This window comes from Camellia sinensis, unplaced genomic scaffold (assembly GCF_055761805.1).
Source record: "Camellia sinensis isolate YWXY unplaced genomic scaffold, ASM5576180v1 Unanchor1, whole genome shotgun sequence".
In the NCBI taxonomy this organism is placed as follows: Eukaryota; Viridiplantae; Streptophyta; class Magnoliopsida; order Ericales; family Theaceae; genus Camellia; species Camellia sinensis.
Window position 1 is genome coordinate 39840578 of NW_028128987.1, and position 26898 is coordinate 39867475.

At 36.9% G+C, this 26898-nt stretch overlaps 1 long non-coding RNA gene across 1 annotated transcript; it reads right to left on the reverse strand.

Annotated features, from left to right (window-relative positions):
* Positions 1-1588: 1588 nt before the first annotated feature.
* LOC145814298 (uncharacterized) lies at positions 1589-3987 on the reverse strand. The gene is made up of 3 exons (XR_014357639.1): positions 3789-3987; positions 3118-3153; positions 1589-1852 (listed from the first exon to the last, which is right to left on the reverse strand). It is a non-coding gene; the product is annotated as an uncharacterized LOC145814298 (long non-coding RNA).
* Between the last annotated feature and the right edge of the window lie 22911 nt (positions 3988-26898).

Genomic DNA, 26898 nt, shown 5'->3' on the forward strand with positions numbered 1-26898 from the left:
CTGCCCTTCCGGCTCTTTCACCAGTCACCAATCCGTTTCTACAAATCCAGAAGGAATTCAAACAGAAGTATCCACAGCTGTCAGATAGTGAATTGATCGTCAAAAGCATGGATTATCTCAAAGATCAGTTCCTTCAATCTGTTGGCCAGAATGATGACGTCTCCATGCGGTCAGGTACCAGTCAGACTCCATCAGAACCCGAGAGTGATCCAGCTGAACACGTACTCGCTGGAGAATCACAGGATCCATAAGATGATAATGATGAACCCCACCTTGGAGATTTTTGGGATTCTCTAACAGCCATTATTGCAGATAAGATGTCCAAGGACAAAAACAGTAAAGGCAAGGGCCCTGCTGAGTAGCCGTCGGCATAACAGACAAACATCTTTTGAAAAAGAAAGATTCGCCCCAGTCAAAAGTGCTACAGGAAAAAGGAGATTAATAATTCTGCTTCCCACACCGACAAAGCTAAAGATAAGAAGATAAGATGGAAATCTTTCGGTCCTCTCGAAGTTTGCCATCTGTCAGTTTGTAATAATAATTCTTATCTTTTTGGTTATAAAAGGGATCTCCTCACCCTTGTTGAGGCAGAGCATAAAAAACTATTTTAGTTTGTTTTTGAAATTTTCACTCTCTCTCTCTCTCTCTCTTTGTAATATCTCTCCAACCCCCTCTTGTAAAATACTTTTACTTCTTCAATAAAAGTTTTTTTTTAATGTATGCCCTCGGTTAATCTGTTAGAACAACTGTTAAAATATTCAGATTTCTGGCAACGCCAAAAACAGTATTATCTTAATACACCAGTCGACTTCTACACTCAACAGTACATAGCCGAACGTATCGCAGAGTGTGATCAGCGACTAGCTGAATTACAAGTGCTGATCAACGAGCAGATCTGTGCGTGGGCGGCCAGAAGGCCTCCACCACCTCAACAGTAAGGTACATGGGATCATATATGCTATAATTTGTTTTCTTTACACATGTATTATGCTAATGTTTATTCTTGGGTTTGTGCTTGTGTAAGGTTAATTAATGGTTTAGGGTTAGTGGGACGTCACCCAAGTCGCGTAGGGATTAGGTCGTTTAGCAGAGATTGTGGTTGACCGTTTGATGCCCGTAAATCGTTGACAGACGTGCTAGCTTTGACCTTTAGTGAGCACCTACTATGGTATCAGAGCCAAGTTCAAAGATTAACATAATATAGGTATAACTTAAATAAATTAGGCATATATGATCACTATACAACCATGACAGAACAACAACAAGAAAATACAGTAGAAATACCAGGATCCGAATCAGTAACAACTGTAGGAAATACAGTTTCCTCCCTAGCCGAAGCAGCTGAATTAGTAGCATACCAGGAAGTTAAGGAAGCCCTAGATAAATGGACTATCCCATCCGTAGATCCATACACCATTTACAGAAAAGGACGTTTCCAATTTCTGAGTAAAACTGTCACACCCAGAACTCGCCCCTAAAAGTTTGGGCATGACCACCTCAGAAAAAAGGACATAAAGCCTGATGAATATAATCTATGGGGCCTGAACGGAAGCATTTAATAGTATATAATAGCGTAAAATAATATTAATAATAATAAACATATCCATTGAGCTACCATTACTATGCCAGGATCCCAAACAAAACATAATGCAGATAATATACATTGTCATGCACCCGAAGATAGCTATGTACATATACATATACACCGATCTTAACAGACAATTAGGGTACAAATTAAAACTTAGCAAAACTCCATAACTTGAACAATCAACATCTAATAGCTTTGATACTCAGGGTTTGACAACTGGGTAACAAAAGCCACAGGTGCAGGTTAAATCTCCAGGTTGAGTGCCTACAGAAACAGACATAACAGAGGGTGAGCTGGGCTCAGTGAATAGTATGAAACATAAATGCACACTTTAAACATAATACATAACAATGCATAAATAAATGCGAAGATCATGTAGTTAATCTGTTCCTGTTTTCATTTCATATGGCCTTAAGCCCAATCCTGCAACATAAACATGATGGCTAAAGAGCCTTTGAAACATGGTGGCACGAGGCCCTTGAAACGTGTGGCATAAAGCCCTTGTAACATATGGCACTAAGGCCCTTGAAACTTGTTGGCGTTTAAGCCCTTGAAAATGGCATAAAGCCCTTGTAACATATGGCACTAAGGCCCTTGAAACTTGTTGGCGTTAAAGCCCTTGTAACATATGGCACTAAGGCCCTTGAAACTTGTTGGCGTTAAAGCCCTTGTAAATGGCATAAAGCCCTTGGAATGGCATAAAGCCCTTGTAATGGCATAAAGCCCTTGTAACTTGTAATGGCATGAAGCCCATGAAACTTGTAATGGCATAAGCCCATGTAACTTGTAATGGCATAAAGCCCATGAAACTTGTAATGGCATAAGCCCATGTAACTTGTAATGGCATAAAGCCCATGAAACTTGTAATATACTGGCAACCATACTTGAAACATGTTTGAAATATACTTAAAACCATACTTGAACTGTTCTTGAAATATACTTGAAACCATACTTGAACTATTCTTGAAATATACTTGAAACCATACTTGAACTATTCTTGAGATATACTTGAAACCATACTTGAACATGCAACATGCGTAACTTAGATCATACATGAACTTCTATCATACATAAATTTGTAACTCTTAAACTTGTAACATATTTAAAATATACCTGAGCATACTTGAGCTCGTAACTTACTTGAAGCATACCTGCAACATACTTGAATTTCTAACATACGTGAACTTGTAACATACATGGACTTGTAGCATACGTAAAACTCGTAACATACTTTAACTTGTATATACTTGAACTTGCAAATTTACTTAAACTTGTATATACTTAAATTTGCCACACAATTAAACTTGTAACGCTCTTGAGCTTATAACATACTTGACTTATAACATATGCAAACTTATAACAGGCTTAACTTATAAACTTGTAACACAACAAAATAACTTCCAATTCACATGAAGTCACATAACTTTCCAATTTTTATAGTATTCGTAGAACACTTACAAAGAATAGAGCATTAGTGACAATAATTATCAACAATAAATAACATGTACATTTTTTGTACTACTACTCACAGTGTTCAGGTGCGTAGTCCGTCCTTGTAGCTAATCCTACACAAGTCACGTAATTCCAACATAATTTATCATAGTACAACATCATTTAGTTCATTAATCCTATTGGCAATTCAACATAATACAAAATAAACCCTTGAATCTCATTTTAACATTCCAAAAATCGAGTTCATGTCATCCATATCCTTACTAAATTATTCTCCTAATTTTTCTTTTCCATGATAGCATGAATTTCAACATTTATAATCACAAATTGTAAATATAATTTCCAAATATTCCCAAATTCCAATTAAACTTGAACACATCTAATTCAATGTCTCAATTTCATTACTCTACTTTCAATTTGGGCCAATTCATTGGTTATCATCTTTAAACAACCTAGGGTTTCAAGGAAAAAGAGGATTTTTAACAAAAATCAAACTTCTTAAATCATCACTCCTAATTCCAATTTTCCAAATGATTTTACATCTAGTATTCTCAATCCATCACTTAAACCCATCAATTTAATTCCCAACATCACAAACCTTAAAACCCCCAATATTCAAACCCAAAATTCCCAAAATCTCATAATTTCTTCTATATACATAACATTAATGAAAATTGAACCATTATACAATGAAAATACCTCAAATCTATCTATGGATGTAAATATTGAAGAGTATTAAAACCCTTACCTCAAGAATCAAACAAAGGAGCAAGGATTGAGAAGAATCCTCCAAAATCTCGAAATTCCAACCGGTAGAACATAATAATCTTCATGCTTCTTCACTTTTTGATGGATGATCTTGATCAAAACTAAGAGAAATGGAAGGTTTTGGAGATTAAGGACCTAGGGTTTTCGGACCTAGGGGAGAGGGATGAAGAGGGGAAAAGGAAAATGTGAGAAATGATCCAAAAAATCTCATTTCAAGCTGCTGTCCCGTAATTCCCGCTCGAGCGGAGGAATTCCCGCTCGAGCGTACCTGTTTTCAGCACAGATTTCGAAACTTTGAACAGGTATAACTCTCCCATCCGGACTCCGTTTTAGGTCGTTCTTGTGTCCAAATTGAAGCCCCGGAAATAAGCTTTCCAATGGTTCTAACCCCACATCCAAATTCAAAATGTAGAAAAAGAAAATGACGAAAGAGTGACGGATGGTCGCAGACAATCTATTCTAATTAAAGCTTTTGGTCCAATCTTACTTTACCATTATATTACCACCTCAAACAATACTCCAAAATAAAATAAGAAGATTATAAATACACCACTACAATGTCAAGGGAAATCTTACTTCTCACGCTCGAGCGTCGCTTCAACCGCTCGAGCACGCACAGACCAATAAGGTAGTCCGCTCGAGCGTCAACTTCTCCGCTCGAGCGGAGATCCACCACTCCCAGAATCTCAGGCCATCTGCAAAATTGCTGAGAACCCCAAAAGTCCGCTCGAGCGTCAAATCCTCCGCTCGAGCGGAGGGAAAAATTCTGGGTCGTCACAAAAACTATCATCAAGACCTTTGAACATGCGTCTTGCATTCAGAATAATGATGAGATAATCAGATTAATTCACATCAATGATTTTATCCCATTTTTAAAACAGTATAAGTACATCCACATAGGTTTAGTACAAATTGCTTTTAAACCTTTGACCCTTCTTGGTCAAAATACCAGTATTCAGTGCACCCTTAGAGATGGTAGATGCCTTAACTGGAGAGCCTCACTTATGGGTGCTATTGAAACAAGTTTGTCTCATAGACCAGTATACTTTGATATTTACCCGAACCTAAGTGTTGCTCTTTGTGATGCTAATTTATCAGACGTATTAGAACTAAGAATTCTTACTCATGGTTATGAGTATAAACCAGGAACACCCCCTTTTTCAGTTCATTCCCGAATTTGCATAAAGGCTTTAACAACTTTAAATCCTTATGTAAAAAAGAAAACTGAAACAGGTCAAACAGTATTAATTCAAACTAATCTTTACAGTAGTCAAGTAGCCGTACCTAAGTTAATCCCATGGAAGGATATAACTTTTCCAGACCAATGGCATATTCCTAACGCTGTCCCTCCAAAACCGTTGATTCAACATAACATCGATGACGTTATCCAGACTAGGGAAGGTAATGTTAACCTTCAATTTCCGAAACCTTTGCTTACCAGAAGTATGTCTTCAAATGCTAGTTTTAGGACAGCACCACGAAGCTTTTCCAACACCAGTTTTCGAACTGCACCAGGAAACTGTTCACAATCAATTCCACCCTATAGGGTAGATCTTCCAGAATCTCGCCGACAGTCAGTTGACTCTATCTTTCAACAGATACCTTCTCGACCTCTTAGTAGGCCATCGAGTGATCCCCAGGAAGACCCTATGAATTCTGAAATTCAAGGAATCCGATTATCCCAAAACAGAATTCCTCATGGTGTTTATACAAAACCACCTCAACCAGATAGCCCAACGGCCAGTGATATGAATTTTGAAATTTAATGGATTTTACACCAGGAAGTGAAAATAGAAAAATAATCAACCAGGAATTTAACCAGGAAAAATATAAGGAGTTTAGAAAATGGTATTTTTCTAATCATACCCCTGAACAGTTAGAAAATTATAAAACTCAATTTTATCAACATCTTGAGTTACATCAGAAGATATTACCATTTGTAGAATGGTACCAGACAGTTAGCCAACCTCAGTTAAATGCTATTGAAGATCAATATAAAACTTGGACTACAACTGAAGGACAAGCTATTCATGCTTTACATCCGCCTCCTCAAGCATTAGAGTTAGTTCCTAATGGTGAGACTACCCGTCAACCCATACTAGCGACCGCCTATATAGATGCTCAATCAGGAAAATTTACTAAAACCGAAGGATTGTTAGTAAAACAGAACAATTATACTAACTTAATCTGTCAGACTATGAGTAAACAATTAACCCAAATTGAAGAAGCTATTTCTACCTTTAAGGATAGAACCTTAGCATCACCAGTCACAGGGTCTGCTGCCCTACATCCAGTATCCATTAAACCTCCATTAGAGATTAGTAACTTTAAGTTAAAAGCCTCTAATACAGAGTTTATGGACACCCTCTTACAGAAGATGCAAACTTTACATGTTCGCCCTCCTACAACCCAGCCACCTGGACAATCCAGTGGATCCATTCAGATGCTTCAAGCTGAACCATCCGTAGATGAAGATGATAATCTTTCTCCAGCCCAAATTCATGAAATTCAAATGAATTTCCAAGAACCCTCATCCGTTAACAAATTACATTCGTATAGTTCCTCTCGCCCAACTATGTTACCACCCACTCGGAACTATTACGCCCGACCGACTCCTCCTGATCTTCTTTATGAAGAAACCTATATTAATGACCAGGGAAGCTATCATGGCAAAACCATTTATGAATGGAATATAGATGGTGAATCTGAATACGGAATTTATAAGAAATTACATCAAATGTTGATGTATGCAACCGTATGTTGTCAGTATAGTAACAACGACCAAGCCATTGCTAAGTTTATTATTAATGGCTTTACCGGCGCCCTTAAAGGATGGTGGGATAATGTTCTCACTCTTACCCAACAGTTAGAAATCCTTAATTCAGTCAAAGTTGAAGTAGATCCGACTACCAATCAGCCCGTCCAACAACAGGATGCTGTCTATACTCTTATTCAGACTATTATCCTCCATTTTGTTGGTACCAGTACCAGTGCTCATGATCGTAGTCGTGAGCTTTTACAGAACCTTCGTTGTCCATCGCTTACCCATTTTCGATGGTACAAGGATGTTTTCTTGCTTAAGGTCATGCAACGACCTGATGCTAATAGTACTCATTGGAAAGCCAAATTTGTTGATGGCCTTCCTACCCTTTTTGCCGAACGAGTTAGGAAAAAACTTCGGGACCGCCATGACCGGATGTCTATTCCTTACGACCAGTATACTTATGGACAATTGTGTTCCATAATTATCGATGAAGGTCTTTCCTTGTGTAATGACCTTAAACTTCATTACCAAATGAAACAACAGAATTTAACAGGAAGAAAAGAATTAGGTGAATTTTGTGACCAATTTGCTTATGAACCAGCCATTAAATATCCCAGAAAACCCCGTCAGGTTTCTCGTAAGAAGTCATCTAAACCTTTCCGAAGAAAGTCTCATAAGAGTAGTCATCCGCAAACCACCAAGAAGTTTTATCCAAAGAAATCTACCCGTAAATCTCAAGGAAAACCTAAAAATAAATCAGAAGTAAAATGCTACAAATGTGGCCAAACCGGACATTATGCTAATAGATGCAAATCCAAAGCTAAATCCAAGGTTAATGAATTAAATCTTGATTTAGGTATTAAAGAACAGATAATCCAAGCTCTTGAAGCAGAAGAAAATTCAACTGATGAAGAAACCCCTTCTGAAGATGAAATTAATCAGTTATATTCCACTTCAACCAGTGAAGAAGAACCAGAAGAATCTTGTCCCTGTAGTACTAATCAGGAACATATATCATAAATTAATTATTGGAAATCAATAGTTGAAATGAATGGTTTACACTTAGGTGAACCTAGCAGTATTAATGTTTTAACAGATACCCAAAAGGATATGCTTGCTGTCGCAGACCAAATCCAAGATCCAGAAATTAAAATAAAATATTTAAAAATGTGTTATGAACACCAACAGACAATCCAGGAGACTCCTCCTATACCAGACTATGCTTACAGTCTTAAAAATGTAATAAACAGGATTCAAACAAAACCCCTTTTAGAACAGCCAACAACCCTCCAGGATTTAAAAATGGAAATTAACATTTTAAAAACAGAAGTAAAACATTTGCAAACTGCCAGTGAAGCAAATACTAAAGATATTAAAAATATTCGTCAACAGTTAAAACAACAGACAGAAAATGAACAAAAACCTGAACAAAAATCTAAACCTGAATCCTCTACTCCTTACTTGTTACTTGTTAGTCAAGTAACCTTTCAGAAATGGTATATTAAAATTTCATTTTTAATAAAACCTGACTTCATGATTAAAGATGCTATTGCTTTAGTCGATAGTGGAGCAGATATGAATTGTATCCAAGAAGGTATAATTCCAACCAGGTATTTTGAAAAGACTACGCAAAGTCTAACCAGTGCTAGTGGAAATTCCCTCCAAATCAGATACAAAGTTCCAGAAGCATATATTTGTAACCAAGATTTATGTCTTCCAACATCTTTTGTTTTAGTCAAAAATCTTGCTACAAATATCATTTTAGGCACTCCATTTTTGTGTCTTTTGATGCCAATCCAGAAAATAGACCAAACAGGAATTTATTCCCAATTACAAGGAAAATCCGTTATTTTTGAATTTATCACACAACCGTATACAAAAGAATTAGATCAAATTAGGGATTTAATTACTTGTAAACAGAACCAGATAAATCTAATACAAAAAGAAGTTCATTTTCTCGCAACAGAACAAAGGTTACAACAACCATCTTTCCAACAGAAAATTAAATTAATTGAAACAGAATTTCAAACAGAAGTCTGTGGTAATGTTCCCAATGCTTTTTGGAATCGCAAAAAGTATACTGTCACATTACCCTATGAACCGGATTTTGATGAAAAATATATTCCAACTCGTGCCCGTCCTAGCCAAATGAAAAAGGAATATATGGAAATGTGTAAAACAGAAATTCAAAATCTTCTTGATAAGAAATTGATCCGACCTAGTCACTCCCCGTGGAGTTGTACCGCTTTTTATGTAAATAAAAATGCTGAAATTGAAAGAGGCATTCCCCGCCTTGTAATCAATAATAAACCGTTAAATGACAAATTAAAATGGATTAGATATCCAATTCCGAATAAAAAAGATCTTTTGGATCGATTACAGGATGCGATTATTTTCTCTAAATTTGATCTTAAATCAGGATATTGGCAAATTGAAATTGCTGAACAGGATCGCTATAAAACAGCTTTTACAGTACCCTTTGGGCATTATGAATGGAATGTCATGCCATTTGGTTTAAAAAATGCCCCATCAGAATTTCAACATATCATGAATGATATTTTTAACCCGTATACAGAATTTACTCTTTCATACATTGATGATGTTTTAATTTTTTCCTCATCAATTGATCAGCATGTTAAACATCTTAATATTTTTAAGAATGTTATTATCAGAAATGGTTTAGTTATTTCTGCCCCTAAAATGCAGTTATTTCAAACAACTATCAGATATTTAGGTCATAATATTTCCAATGGTAGTATTATACCTATTAACCGTAGTATGGAGTTTGCTTCTAAATTTCCTGATGAAATTAAAGACAAAACTCAATTACAGAGATTTTTAGGCAGTCTTAATTATGTTCGAGATTATTATCATAATTTATCTGCCGATGCTAACATTTTATATACCAGGTTAAGGAAGAATCCTCCACCGTGGTCTCCAAAACATACTTTAGCTGTACAACGAATAAAAGCTAAAGTCCAACAGTTACCATGTTTACAGTTACCTAATCCTAATTGGAAAAAGATTGTAGAAACTGACGCTTCCAATGAAGGATTTGGTGGTATTTTAAAACAGTTTAATCCCAAAACCCAGAAAGAAGAGTTATTACGCTTTCATTCTGGACATTGGAATCAAGCTACTTTAAATTATCCAACTATTAAACAGGAATGTTTAGCCATTGTAAAATGTGTTATTAAATTTCAGGATGATTTATTAAACCAGCATTTTCTAATCAGAGTTGATTGCTCTGCTGCTAAATAGATATTTAAGCAGGATGTTAAAAACCTTGCTTCCAAACAGATATTCTTAACATGGCAGAGTTATTTATCCAATTTTGATTTTGATATTGAATATATTAAAGGAGAAACTAACTCTTTGCCTGATTTTCTCACCCGTGAATATTTACAGAAATCAGTAAATGACCAGTAAAGGCCAGCGTGGGCGTGGTCGTGGCCGGGGTAATAACCCTCGCTATGAACCATCAGAATTTCCTCCTCTGAGAGGACAAACCAGTACTCCCTTGGCTAAGGATGTCCTCCTTAGGCCGGAAGATCCGTATACCCCCAACAGTCTAACAGAGGAAACAGTCCTCTGGATCGAATCCGCAGATAAACAATGGATGTCAGATCCATGGGAGATCAAACGTCGTTATCTTACTACACAGCAATCTCCCCCTCATTTTGACCAGTACAGGTACATCTATGAACAGATGTTAACAGAAACTGGGGCTGTTGAAATCAAGCATACCCTGCATGATATCAACAAATCTGCTAGCCCTATCCAGTATAGCAAAATTGTTATCTGACATATTATGCCCATCTCCACTTGGGGCATTCATCCGCATACTACCCGGGATCTTGATCTCCGGAACAAACAGACTAAATACTCTTACTGGGATTACATTGATGCGTTTACCCAGGTTTTTTACTATCAGAATCCAATCAAGAATCACTCTTGGTTTATCCGTGTTCTCCCTGATGTCCTTAAAAACGATGTCCCAAATTGGTTCCTCGTTTGGTGGGATAAATTCAGTCTTTCTTTAGACATTTTACCAGAAAGTGTTCGAACAGCATACAATGAATGGCATGTGGCTTATTCCCGTGCGTATTCATATTTAAATAAAAACAGAGATTTATCCATCAGTAAATCTGTAGTTCACTTCAGTATCCGTTTTAGCATCCCCTGGATATGGAAGTGGGACTTCGCTTGTGACTATCAGAATAAAGTCCCTAGACTAAAAAGAATATTTTTTGTCAAATGGTAGGATAAAATGGATCTTAAAGATCTTCTCCAGAAAATTAACCAGCATACCCAAGCTTGCTGGGAATCAGTTAAGCAGCCTGCCCTTCCGGCTCCTTCACCAGTCACCAATCCGTTTCTACAAATCCAGAAGGAATTCAAACAGAAGTATCCATAGCTGTCAGATAGTGAATTGATCGTCAAAAGCATGGATTATCTCAAAGATCAGTTCCTTCAATCTGTTGGCCAGAATGATGACGTCTCCATGCGGTCAGGTACTAGTCAAACTCCATCAGAACCCGAGAGTGATCCAGCCAAACACGTACTCGCTGGAGAATCACAGGATCCATAAGATGATAATGATGAACCCCACCTTGGAGATTTTTGGGATTCTCTAACAGCCATTATTGCAGATAAGATGTCCAAGGACAAAAATAGTAAAGGCAAGGGCCCTGCTGAGTAGCCGTCGGCATAACAGACAAACATCTTTTGAAAAAGAAAGATTCGCCCCAGTCAAAAGTGCTACAGGAAAAAGGAGATTAATAATTCTGCTCCCCACACCGACAAAGCTAAAGATAAGAAGATAAGATGGAAATCTTTGGGTCCTCTCGAAGTTTGCCATCTGTCAGTTTGTAATAATAATTCTTATCTTTTTGGTTATAAAAGAGATCTCCTCACCCTTGTTGAGGCAGAGCATAAAAAACTATTTTAGTTTGTTTTTGAAATTTTCACTCTCTCTCTCTCTTTGTAATATCTCTCCAACCCCCTCTTGTAAAATACTTTTACTTCTTCAATAAAAGTTTTTTTTAATGTATGCCCTCGGTTAATCTGTTAGAACAACTGTTAAAATATTCAGATTTCTGGCAACGCCAAAAACAGTATTATCTTAATACACTAGTCGACTTCTACACTCAACAGTACATAGCCGAACGTATTGTAGAGTGTGATCAGCGACTAGCCGAATTACAAGTGCTGATCAACGAGCAGATCTCTGCGTGGGCGGCCAGAAGGCCTCCACCTCAACAGTAAGGTACATGGGATCATATATGCTGTAATTTGTTTTCTTTACACATGTATTATGCTAATGTTTATTCTTGGGTTTGTGCTTGTGTAAGGTTAATTAATGGTTTAGGGTTAGTGGTTTCTGGAATGAACTTCCATTTTTAATTTTCTGCAACTTCCATTTTTATTTTTATTTAACTTCCTTTTTTATTCAAGTTTCATTTCTACTCAACTTCCTTTTTTATTTAATTTCCAAATAGATCGTTAAGGTATAGTGGTTTTTGGATTGAACTTCCATTTTTAATTTTATGCAACTTTCATTTTTATTTTTATTCAACTTCCATTTTTGTTCAATTTACTTTCCTATTTAACTTCCTTTTTTATTTAATTTCCAAATAGATCGTTAAGGTATAGTGGTTTTTGGATTGAACTTCCATTTTTAATTTTATGCAACTTTCATTTTTATTTTTATTCAACTTCCATTTTTGTTCAATTTACTTTCCTATTTAACTTCCTTTTTTATTTAATTTCCAAATAGATCGTTAAGGTATAGTGGTTTTTGGATTGAACTTCCATTTTTAATTTTATGCAACTTTCATTTTTATTTTTATTCAACTTCCATTTTTATTCAATTTACTTTTCTATTAAACTTTCTTTTTTATTTAATTTCCAAATTGATCATTAAGGTATAGTGGTTTCTGGATTGAACTTCCATTTTTAATTTTATGCAACTTTCATTTTTATTCATATTCTACTTCCATTTTTGTTCAATTTACTTTCCTATTTAACTTCCTTTTTTATTTAATTTCCAAATTGTAACGCCCTCAAAATAATAACATTAAACCCATCAAATAAGACATTCATTGACATGTGAAATAACCATAACCTTCTATTCATCAGAGTTTCATTACAAATGAATTACATGTTAACAACAAAAGCAAAATGCCCTACGGGCTTACAACTTTCCAAGTTAACACTTGCTTACAACAAAAGAGTGCTAACTCATCTACACATTAAGCCCTCGGCTTGAATATACATGTAATACATTAAAAAGGAACTAAAACAACAACAATCTGCTCGCCTCTAGCCTCCCAAGCTATGACCTTGGAGGTGGCATGCTACCTGTACCTGAAAATGATATTCCCATATAGGGTGAGCCACAGCCCAGTAGAAATACACTAAACCAACCATGAACAATGACTAAAAGATTAGCAATTGATAGATGGCCAACACTGATACATCCACATAAATCACATTTTATGTCATCCGACTTATAAGTCCAAGTTACTTTTCATTTTCTTTTTTTTCAACAGATAAGCATATTAGCTCTACCATCATCTCAACAGATATGTATAAAAACTATATCCCACATTCACAGATAAGCATATAAGTTATATCCCCATTCTCAACATACATGTATAGCAACAATATCCCACATTCACAGATAAGCATATAAGCTGTATCCACACTTCACAAAGATAAGCATATTAGCTCTATCTTCACTTTTCTAGACAAGCATATGAGCTGTATCTACGGAGTTCATCCCCTATCTTCTCCCAATACTATCCGGTTTAGAGGTACATCCACCATCTTCCCCTAAACCGCGGAGTACATCCCCCATCTCCTCCTCTACACATAACGTATACAAACACATTGGTTCTATATACAATCACTCAATACATACAGTTAATGTATTCTATCAACCGTCAATTTCCATGACACATTCCATTGATTAGTTTCCGTTTGCCTAATCATCATGCATTGTCTACAACAATCACGACTATCCTCCACCGATAGCCTGAAGCAATTATTTCTAAACAGAAAATAAATGCACAATTGGATATTCAATCAACATTTCATTTTGGTGAGTGATAAATAATTCAACTACACCCTTTAACCCCATGCATTCCCAATCTCAACAATTCCATTTCATTTCCTCATTTCTCACAATTAATTATCCCAATTAATCAATCAATGTAATTAGGTCATTTTCCATAATTAACATTACAACCCTTAGGTCCCATTTTCATCAATGATTCAACATTAATTCCATTTCTGTATGCCAAACATGCATCTAGGTTTATTATAAATAAAACCCCAACTTTTGTAAAATAATACAAAAGCCCCAAACTTTCACAAAATTACCAAACCAACCCCAACATCTCAAAATACCAAAATTTAAAGACAAAATCCATAGAGAGGAGTAGGATATCCCTACCTCAAATTCGGAGCCCCAAGAGAGAAGATGACAAAACCCAACGTGCTCCAAAACCCGAAATTTTCAGATTAAAATGTAGCCCTCGACGATCAACAACTTTTTTGTAAAGGCCAAAGGTGAGCAAATCACTCCTACTAGATCAAAACCTAGAGAGAAGGTAGAGTTCTAGAGTGAGAGGCTCAACAATGGTGTTTTTGGAAAAGTAAGAGAGAGAAGGGAAAGTGAAAAAGTGATTTGAAAAGTCAAAACTCGGAACTTAAACCCAGTCGCCCCGCTCGAGCGTCAAACACCCCGCTCGAGCGTCACTCACAGACTCCCGCTCGAGCGTCAACCATCCCGCCCGAACGGCGGATGCACACTCCCAGAACTTTTACAGAGCCAGGTCTCCGCTCGAGCTTCCAACTACCCGCTCGAGCGGCCAATCCCATGCTCGAGCGTCCAACACTGCACAGGAAATACTGGATGGGTGCAATTCCCACTCGAGCGCCAAAACCCCCGCTCAAGTGGACAGGTCAAAATCTGGGCAACTAGTTTTGGTTTCTAAACTCAACCAACCTGTAACAAACCTGCCCAACACATCCCATAACTCAACTACAAAGTAAAAAGGATGTAAACAAGATAATAATCAACTACCAACCTCCACGGACACATGTCCAGATCACTGTACAACAAGGGTAAATCCGGGATCACTATAACCTTCCCCCCTTAAAGAATTTCGTCCCTGAAATTAAACACAAGTTTTCAAAATAGGTTTTCCTCCATTTTAAACAATGTTACACTTTAACATTCAACAATTCGACCCATTACCGGTCATCCCATCCCTTTAACAGGAGGCATTTCACAATATGTAAACAACATATGTACTTTCAACATGCATCAACATTACGCATTTCCTTTCCAATTTTAACAATGTATTCAACATATATAATGTTACATTCAACTTCCATACGAGGCAAGTTCCAAAACATACTTCCAATAAACCAAAACATTTTCAATGTTTCACAACTTAAGACATATATAAAAGTTCTTAAGTTCAATAATAGTTCAAAATTTAAACACAAGATTACATATCAACAAACAAGTCCGGATATTTCTCACGGACTTCCAACTCACGTTCCCAAGTGGCTTCCTCCACTCCGTGATGTTTCCACAAGACTTTCACCAAAGGAATGGTCTTGCCACGCAGGACCTGATCCCGCCTATCCAAGACCCGAACCGGTCTCTCCTCATACGAGGCATCCTCATCTACCTCTAAGTCGGTCCAATCCAATACATGTGATGGATTTGGCTCATATTTCCAAAGCATACTCACATGAAACACGTCATGAACTCCGGACAACTGCGGCGGTAAAGCTAACCGATAAGCAACCTCGCCAATCCTCTCAAGGATCTCAAAAGGACCAATAAATCGAGGGGATAACTTCCCACTCTTCCCAAACCTCATCAAGCCTCGCCTAGGTGATATCTTCAGAAAGACATGATCACCTACCTCAAACGCCAAAGGCCTCCTCCTACGGTCGGCATAACTCTTTTGGCGACTCTGGGCTGTAACAAGCCTCCTACGGATAAGCTCAACTTTCTCCGTCGTCTCCCTAACCAACTCCGGACCCAACAAAGGTGCATCACCCACCTCGGCCCAACAAACTGGAGACCTACACGGTCGGCCATACAAGGCCTCAAACGGTGCCATACCGATACTAGACTGAAAACTGTTGTTGTACGCAAACTCTACCAAGGGTAAGTGCCTCTCCCACGTCCCACTGAAGTCCAGGACACAACCCCGAAGCATATCCTCGAGGATCTGAATAGTACGCTCGGACTGCCCGTCAGTCTGAGGGTGGTAAGCCGTACTAAAGGTCAACTTAGTGCCCAAGGCACTCTGCAAACTCTGCCATAACCTGGCAGTAAAACGAGGATCTCTATCCGAGACGATCGCCACTGGGACCCCGTGCAATCTCACTATGTCCCGAATATACAAGTCGGCAAGATGATCTACCGAGTCTCTCACGCGCATAGGAATAAAGTGCGCCGACTTAGTCAACCGGTCTACAACCACCCAAATGGCATCACTACTCCGCTGAGTCCTCGGAAGACCTACACGAAGTCCATAGTGACATGTTCCCACTTCCACTCGGCAATAGGCAAGGGTTGCAACAAACCCGCTGGCCTCTGATGCTCGGCCTTCACTTGCTGGCAAGTAAGGCACTTCGATACGAAAACAGCCACATCTCTCTTCATACCCCGCCACCAAAACTGGCGACCCAAATCCCGATACATCTTAGTGCCTCCCGGATGCACCGCAAGACGTGAATGGTGAAACTCTCGGAGTACTTCCTCTCGGCAAGACTCCGGTACAAACAAACGGTCTCGGTATCTCACACTCAGGTCGAGATACACCGTCAAACCCTTCTCAACTTTCTCACTGGAGATCTTCTCTCGGAAGGACTCTACCTCAAGGTCACCTCTCTATGCCTCTAACACTCTAGTCACAAGTGTAGGTTGTGCAACAACTGAAAACAAGGCCGCAGCCTCAACAGATTCGCCCAGTAGCAAATCAAACTCGCCAAGTGCTCCCAACATCTCCCATTCCCGGATGGCTATACAAGCTACATCGCTAATGGATTTCCTACTAAGGGCATCGGCCACAACATTGGCCTTTCCCGGGTGATAATGCAACTCAAAGTCATAATCCTCAATGAACTCCATCCATCTCCTCTGTCTCAAATTCAAGTCTCTCTATGTAAACAGATACTTCAAACTCTTGTGGTCCGAGAACACCTCGAACTTCTCACCATAAAGGTAGTGCCTCTAGATTTTCAAGGCAAAGATCACAGCCGCTAACTCTAAGTCGTGTGTAGGGTAATTCTTCTCGTGTATTTTCAACTGACGTGAGCCATAAGCTACCACTTTCCCCTCTTGCATCAACACACAACCCAAACCCTCTCGTGAGGCATCACAATAAACCGCATAACCCACCCCTCTCTCCGGAATAATCAGAACCGGAGCGGTGGTCAATCTAACTTTCAGCTCTTGGAACGACTTTTCACAAGTCTCACTCCACACAAACTTGACTCCCTTCTGAGTCAGTCTAGTCAACGGTGACGCTAACCTGGAGAAATCTTTCACAAACCGGCGGTAATACCCAGCTAATCCCAGAAAACTGCGGATCTCAAACACATTCTTAGGCCGTGCCCAATCTTGCACTGCCTCTACCTTAGATGTATCAACAGACACCCCTTCCCCGGATACTACGTGGCCTAGGAATTTGACTTCTCCTAGCCAAAACTCACATTTTCCAAACTTGGCATACAGCCTATGGGCTCTAAGCAACTCAAGCACCACTCTCAAGTGTTCCTCGTGCTTCTCCTCTGAAGGTGAATAGATAAGAATGTCGTCTACGAAAACGACTACGAATCGATCCAAGAATTCCCAGAAGATCCGGTTCATCAAGTCCATAAAGACTGCCGGTGCATTGGTAAGCCCAAAAGGCATCACCAGAAATTCATAATGGCCATACCGCGTACGGAATGCCGTCTTAGGAATATCCTCCTCCCTGACCCTCAACTGGTGGTAACCCAATCTCAAGTCTATCTTAGAGAAACAATGGGAACCCTTCAACTGGTCAAACAAATCATCTATACGGGGCATAGGGTACTTATTCTTAACCGTAGCCCGATTCAACTTCCGGTAGTCAATACACAATCTCAAGGCACCATCTTTCTTCTTAGCAAAGAGGGCCGGTGCTCCCCACGGCGAAACACTAGGGCGAACAAAACCTTTATCTAGCAATTCCTGGAGCTGAACTTTCAACTCAACCAACTCTGCTGGGGCAAAACGATAAGGTGCCATAGAAATCGGCGCCATGCCGGGCACTAAATCAATGGAGAACTCGATCTCCCTATGAGGTGGCAAACTAACGAGATCCTCGGGAAAGACGTCCGAGTACTCACAAACTACCCTTGGCAAAACAACCTGGGTTTCATCACACTCACCACTCTCAAAGCTAGTAAGTAGACCACTAAGCTCACTTCGCCCTCGCGAATCATACCCCGGTGGCAAAACACAACCAACACGGTCTCCCAAGAAATGGAACCACTCCCCGCTCAAGGTACATAGCGTGACCCTCTGGCGGTAGCAATCGATAACAGCCCGGTATGACGATAGCCAGTCCATACCCAAAATAACATCAAAACCCTTCATGGGCATGACAACAAACGGAAAAGGAAGCCTATGGTCGGCGACCTCTATATCACAACCTCTAACACCTTGTTTCAAGATCAACTCACCACCCAAAGGCGATACCACACAAATAGGAGATGCTAACTGTGCTAACTCCAATTCCAAAACAGATGCAAATGCAGCAGATACAAAAGAATGAGATGCACCCGTGTCAATCAACACACTAGCAACCGAGTTGTAAAATAGAAAAGTACCTCTCACTACCGATGGAGCTGGTACCAAATCCTGCGCGGTAACAGCTTACACGCGCCCTGTGGGCCCCTGATCCCCCTGCTCACCTCTAGGAGCATACGACTGCTGCACAGACTGGGATGACGAAGCCCCCTGGTTGGCCCTCGAGGCCTGCACAGACTGAGCAGGCTGAAAACTCTGCGTCTGCCTGGAACCAGACGCTCCCGAAGTGGCACTCAACTGCGGGCAAAACCTCTTCAGGTGCCCAGGCTGTCCACACTGATAACAAGACAAGGGCTGCCCCCTGCCCAAACTCTGACTCTGCGGTCTAGCTGAAGAAGAAGCAGCTCTCTGACCCCCACCCTTCTGCGGGCAAACTGAAACCTTGTAACCCAGCTGGCCACACTTGAAACAAGCAAACTCCCCCTGATTGCCTCTCCCCGAGCCTGCACTCAGCACTGGAAAGGTCGATCTAGAAACTGCACCCTGAGGCTGCTGAGGGTTATAACCCCTCTGCCTCCTGCCATCACCCTGACCATCCTGGCTCCTCTTGGAGACCTTCTGCTCTTCCTCCTCTTCCTGCATCATAATCTCCATATGAGCAGCAGCATCTACCAGGTGTCTATACTCTCGGATGTAAGACCCACCAACTCTCAACTTGAGGCCCCGCCTCAACTTCCACTCAAACTCATAGCAACGGCGTTCCTCAGACGCCACCAGTTCAGGTGCAAACCTGGACAGACTGGTAAAAGTAGCCTCAAACTCGGCCACTGACAAGCCCTGCTGTTTAAGCTGGCTAAACTGATCCCTCAGCTTCTCCCTAGCTGCTGCAGACAAAAACCTCTCCTGAAAAGCATTCACAAACGCCTCCCATGTACCCCCAACACGAGCCTTCTCGTACTTCCACCATTGACCCGCATCTCCCTTCAGCTGGAAGGATGCCAAGGTCACTTTCAGTGCTCCGTCCTCGATGCCAAGCATCTCGAACGTCTTACTCATTTGCTCTAACCACTCATCTACCTTCAGTGGCTCCTTTGGATCCCCGATAAACTCATCTGGATTAGATTGGAAAAACTCCCTCTTCAAGAAAGAAGGCCCTGCCTCAGCCGCCTGATTCCCAGCTCTAAGAATACCCAAAGCTCCTGCTATCTCTCTGGCCAAGGCACCCATAGCCTGTTGACTCGCTGGCTCGGCCACATTGGCCTGGCCAACTCCCTCCTGTACTGCCGGAACCTCCTTTGGTAATGGTACTTCCTGCCTCGCAGGCCTACCACGCCTAGTACCTCTTCCTCGTCCTGACATCCTAATAAAGGTAATACAAAACATTAGCACATTCACAATGTGCCAAAACTAAACACTCACGTCCTAATGCATGGACAACAGTAATTCACTCCACGTAAGCACATAAACACATAAGCACTTACGAATTTCATCTCCAGATAATGATAGTCCCAAGGCATTACTAGAGTTCCGGTTAGAAACAGCATTGATCAAGTGCTTTTCCAACAAGACTCCCAGAAATCCAAGGATCCAATCAACATCCTAGAAATCAAATCCCATAGCATGTGACACTACATCTAAGTCTCTATCAAGCGAGACAAACCCATTGTGATACTAATCACTTCCCACGTACCCAAAGTATTCGAACCCGGTACGCTCTGATACCAAGTTGTAACGCCCTCAAAATAATAACATTAAACCCATCACATAAGACATTCATTGACATATGAAATAACCATAACCTTCTATTCATCAGAGTTTCATTACAAATGAATTACATGTTAACAACAAAAGCAAAATGCCCTACGGGCTTACAGCTTTCCAAGTTAACACTTGGTTACAACAAAAGAGTGCTAACTCATCTACACATTAAGCCCTCGGCTTGAATATACATGTAATACATTAAAAAGGAACTAAAACAACAACAATCTGCTTGCCTCTAGCCTCCCAAGCTATGACCTTGGAGGTGGCATGCTACCTGTACCTGAAAATGATATTCCCATATAGGGTGAGCCACAACCCAGTAGAAATACACTAAACCAACCATGAACAATGACTAAAAGATTAGCAATTGATAGATGGCCAACACTGATACATCCACATAAATCACATTTTATGTCATCCGACTTATAAGTCCAAGTTACTTTTCATTTTCTTTTTTTTCAACAGATAAGCATATTAGCTCTACCATCATCTCAACAGATATGTATAAAAACTATATCCCACATTCACAGATAAGCATATAAGCTATATCCCCATTCTCAACATACATGTATAGCAACAATATCCCACATTCACAGATAAGCATATAAGCTGTATCCACACTTCACAAAGATAAGCATATTAGCTCTATCTTCACTTTTCTAGACAAGCATATGAGCTGTATCTACGGAGTTCATCCCCTATCTTCTCTCAATACTATCCGGTTTAGAGGTACATCCCCCATCTTCCCCTAAACCGCGGAGTACATCCCCCATCTCCTCCTCTACACATAACGTATACAAACACATTGGTTCTATATACAATCACTCAATACATACAGTTAATGTATTCTATCAACCGTCAATTTCCATGACACATTCCATTGATTAGTTTCCGTTTGCCTAATCATCATGCATTGTCTACAACAATCACGACTATCCTCCACCGATAGCCCAAAGCAATTATTTCTAAACAGAAAATAAATGCACAATTGGATATTCAATCAACATTTCATTTCGGTGAGTGATAAATAATTCAACTACACCCTTTAACCCCATGCATTCCCAATCTCAACAATTCCATTTCATTTCCTCATTTCTCACAATTAATTATCCCAATTAATCAATCAATGTAATTAGGTCATTTTCCATAATTAACATTACAACCCTTAGGTCCCATTTTCATCAATGATTCAACATTAATTCCATTTCTGTATGCCAAACATGCATCTAGGTTTATTATAAATAAAACCCCAACTTTTGTAAAATAATACAAAAGCCCCAAACTTTCACAAAATTACCAAACCAACCCCAACATCTCAAAATACCAAAATTTAAAGACAAAATCCATAGAGAGGAGTAGGATATCCCTACCTCAAATCCGGAGCCCCAAGAGAGAAGATGACAAAACCCAACGTGCTCCAAAACCCGAAATTTTCAGATTAAAATATAGCCCTCGACGATCAACAACTTTTTTGTAAAGGCCAAAGGTGAGCAAGTCACTCCTACTAGATCAAAACCTAAAGAGAATGTAGAGTTCTAGAGTGAGAGGCTCAACAATGGTGTTTTTGGAAAAGTAGGAGAGAGAAGAGAAAGTGAAAAAGTGATTTGAAAAGTCAAAACTCGGAACTTAAACCCAGTCGCCCCGCTCGAGAGTCAAACACCCCGCTCGAGCGTCACTCACAGACTCCCGCTCGAGCGTCAACCATCCCGCCCGAGCGGCGGATGCACACTCCCAGAACTTTTACAGAACCAGGTCTCCGCTCGAGCTTCCAGCTACCCGCTCGAGCGGCACTCACACAACCCCGCTCAAGCGGCCAATCCCACGCTCGAGCGTCTAACACTGCACAGGAAATACTGGATGGGTGCAATTCCCGCTCGAGCGCCAAAACCCCCGCTCGAGCGGACAGGTCAAAATCTGGGCAACTAGTTTTGGTTTCTAAACTCAACCAACCTGTAACAAACCTGTCCAACACATCCCATAACTCAACTACAAAGTAAAAAGGATGTAAACAAGATAATAATCAACTACCAACCTCCACGGACACATGTCCAGATCACTGTACAACAAGGGTAAATTCGGGATCACTATACAAATAGATCCCTAAGGTATAGTGGTTTCTGGATTGAACTTCCATTTTTAACTTTATGCAACTTTCATTTTTATTCATATTTTACTTCCATTTTTATTCAATTTACTTTTCTATTAAACTTTCTTTTTTATTTAATTTCCAAATTGATCATTAAGGTATAGTGGTTTCTGGATTGAACTTCCATTTTTAATTTTGTGCAACTTTCATTTTTATTCATATTCTACTTCCATTTTTATTCAATTTACTTTTCTATTAAACTTTCTTTTTTATTTAATTTTTAAATAGATCGTTAAGGTATAGTGGTTTCTGGAATGAACTTACATTTTTAATTTTCTGCAGCTTCCATTTTTATTTTTATTTAACTTCCTTTTTTATTCAAGTTTTTTTTCTACTCAATTTCCTTTTTTATTTAATTTCCAAATAGATCGTTAAGGTATAGTGGTTTCTGGATTGAACTTCCATATTTAATTTTCTGCAACTTTCATTTTTATTTTTATTCAACTTCCATTTTTATTCAATTTACTTTTCTATTAAACTTCATTTTTTATTTAATTTGCACACAGATTGTTAAGGTATAGTGGTTTCTGGATTGAACTTCCAATTTTTATTTTATGCAACTTTCCTTTTTATTTTAATTCTACTTCCATTTTTATTCAATTTACTTTTCTATTAAACATCCTTTTTTATTTAATTTCCAAATAGATTGTTAAGGTATAGTGGTTTCTTGAATGAACTTCCATTTTCAATTTTCTGAAAGTTCCATTTTTATTATTATTTAACTTCCTTTTTTTATTCAAGTTTCTTTTCTACTCAACATCCTTTTTATTTAATTTCCAAATAGATCGTTAAGGTATAGTGGTTTTTGGATTGAACTTCTATTTTTAATTTTATGCAACTTTCATTTTTATTTTTATTCAACTTCCATTTTTATTCAATTTACTTTTCTATTAAACTTCCTTTTTTATTTAATTTCCAAATAGATCGTTAAGGTAAAGTGGTTTCTGGATTGAACTTCCATATTTAATTTTCTACAACTTCCATTTTTATTCAATTTACTTTTCTGTTAAACTTCCTTTTTTATTTAATTTCCAAATAGATTGTTAAGGTATAGTGGTTTCTGAATTGAACTTCCATTTTTAATTTTATGTAACTTTCATTTTTATTTTTATTCTACTTCCATTTTAATTCAATTTACTTTCCTATTAAACTTCCTTTTTTATTTAATTTCCAAATAGATCGCTAAGTTATAATGGTTTCTGGATTGAACTTCCATTTTCAATTTTATGCAACTTTCATTTTTATTTATATTCTACTTCCATTTTTATTCAATTTACTTTTCTATTAAACTTCCTTTTTTATCTAATTTCCAAATAGATCGTTAAGGTATAGTGGTTTCTGGAATGAACTTCCATTTTTAATTTTCTACAACTTCCATTTTTATTTTTATTTAACTTCCTTTTTTATTAAAGCTTCATTTCTACTCAACTTCCTTTTTTATTTAATTTCCAAATAGATCGTTAAGGTATAGTGGTTTTTGGATTGAACTTCCATTTTAAATTTTATGCAACTTTCATTTTTATTTTTACTCAACTTCCATTTTTGTTCAATTTACTGTCCTATTTAACTTCATTTTTTATTTAATTTCCAAATAGATCGTTAAGGTATAGTGGTTCGTGGATTGAACTTCCATTTTTAATTTTATGCAACTTTCATTTTTATTTTTATTCAACTTCCATTTTTATTCAATTTACTTTTCTATTAAACTTCCTTTTTTATTTAATTTCCAAATATATCGTTAAGGTAAAGTGGTTTCTGGATTGAACTTCCATATTTAATTTTCTGCAACTTTCATTTTTATTTTTATTCAACTTCCATTTTTATTCAATTTACTTTTCTGTTAAACTTCCTTTTTTATTTAATTTCCAAATAGATTGTTAAGGTATAGTGGTTTCTGAATTGAACTTCCATTTTTAATTTTATGCAACTTTCATTTTTATTTTTATTCTACTTCCATTTTAATTCAATTTACTTTCCTATTAAACTTCCTTTTTTATTTAATTTCCAAATAGATCGCTAAGGTATAGTGGTTTCTGGATTTAACTTCCATTTTCAATTCTATGCAACTTTCATTTTTATTTATATTCTACTTCCATTTTATTCAATTTACTTTTTTATTAAACTTCCTTTTTTATTTAACTTCCAAATAGATCGTTAAGGTATAGTGGTTTCTGGAATGAACTTCCATTTTTAATTTTCTGCAACTTCCTTTTTTATTCAAGCTTCAGTTCTACTCAACTTCCTTTTTTATTTAATTTCCAAATAGATCGTTAAGGTATAGTGGTTTTTGGATTGAACTTCTATTTTTAATTTTATGCAACTTTCATTTTTTTTTTTACTCAACTCCCATTTTTTTCAATTTACTTTCCTATTTAACTTCATTTTTTATTTAATTTCCAAATAGATCGTTAAGGTATAGTTGTTTGTGGATTGAACTTCCACTTTAAATTTTATGCAACTTTCATTTTTATTTTTATTCAACTTCCATTTTTATTCAATTTACTTTTCTATTAAACTTCGTTTTATATTTAATTTCCAAATAGATCGTTAAGGTAAAGTGGTTTCTGGATTGAACTTCCATATTTAATTTTCTGCAACTTTCATTTTTATTTTTATTCAACTTCCATTTTTATTCAATTTACTTTTCTGTTAAACTTCCTTTTTTATTTAATTTCCAAATAGATTGTTAAGGTATAGTGGTTTCTGAATTGAACTTCCATTTTTAATTTTATGCAACTTTCATTTTTATTTTTATTCTACTTCCATTTTAATTCAATTTACTTTCCTATTAAACTTCCTTTTTTATTTAATTTCCAAATAGATTGTTAAGGTATAGTGGTTTCTGAATTGAACTTCCATTTTTAATTTTATACAACTTTCATTTTTATTTTTATTCAACTTCCATTTTTATTCAATTTCCTATTCTATTAAACTTCCTTTTTTTATTGAATTTCCAAATAGATCGTTAAGGTAAAGTGGTTTCTGGTTTGAACTTCCATATTTAATTTTCTGCAACTTTCATTTTTAATTTTATTCAACTTCCATTTTTATTCAATTTACTTTTCTGTTAAACTTCCTTTTTTATTTATTTTCCAAATACATTGTTATGGTATAGTGGTTTCTGAATTGAACTTCCATTTTTAATTTTATGCAACTTTCATTTTTATTTTTATTCTACTTCCATTTTAATTCAGTTTACTTTCCTATTAAACTTCCTTTTTCATTTAATTTCCAAACAGATCGCTAAGGTATAGTGATTTCTGGATTGAACTTCCATTTTCAATTTTATGCAACTTTCATTTTTATTTATATTCTACTTCCATTTTTATTCAATTTACTTTTCTATTAAACTTCCTTTTTTATTTAATTTCCATACAGATCGTTAAGGTATAGTGGTTTCTTGAATGAACTTCCATTTTCAATTTTCTGCAACTTCCATTTTTATTATTATTTAACTTCCTTTTTTTATTCAAGTTTCTTTTCTACTCAACATCCTTTTTTATTTAATTTCCAAATAGATCATTAAGGTATAGTGGTTTTTGGAGTGAGCTTCTATTTTTAATTTTATGCAACTCTCATTTTTATTTTTATTCAACTTCCATTTTTATTCAATTTACTTTTCTATTAAACTTCCTTTTTTATTTAATTTCCAAATAGATCGTTAAGGTAAAGTGGTTTCTGGATTGAACTTCCATATTAAATTTTCTACAACTTCCATTTTTATTCAATTTACTTTTCTGTTAAACTTCCTTTTTTATTTAATTTCCAAATAGATTGTTAAGGTATAGTGGTTTCTGAATTGAACTTCCATTTTTAATTTTATGCAACTTTCATTTTTATTTTTATTCTACTTCCATTTTAATTCAATTTACTTTCCTATTAAACTTCCTTTTTTATTTAATTTCCAAATAGATCGCTAAGGTATAGTGGGTTAGGGATTGAACTTCCATTTTCAATTTTATGCAACTTTCATTTTTATTTATATTCTACTTCCATTTTTATTCAATTTACTTTTCTATTAAACTTCCTTTTTTATTTAATTTTTCCAAATAGATCGTTAAGGTATAGTGGTTTTTGGAATGAACTTCCAATTTTAATTTTCTGCAACTTCCATTTTTATTTTTATTTAACTTCCTTTTTTATTCAAACTTCATTTCTACTCAACTTCCTTTTTTATTTAATTTCCAAATAGATCGTTAAGGTATTGTGGTTTTTGGGTTGAACATCCATTTTAAATTTTATGCAACTTTCATTTTTATTTTTACTGAACTTCCATTTTTGTTCAATTTACTGTCCTATTTACCATCATTTTTTATTTAATTTCCAAATAGATCGTTAAGGTATAGTGGTTTGTGGATTGAACTTCCATTTTTAATTTTATGCAACTTTCATTTTTATTTTTATTCAACTTCCATTTTTATTCAATTTACTTTTCTATTAAACTTCCTTTTTTATTTAATTTCTAAATATATCGTTAAGGTAAAGTAGTTTCTGGATTGAACTTCCATATTTAATTTTCTGCAACTTTCATTTTTATTTTTATTCAACTTCTATTTTTATTCAATTTACTTTTCGGTTAAACTTCCTTTTTTATTTAATTTCCAAAT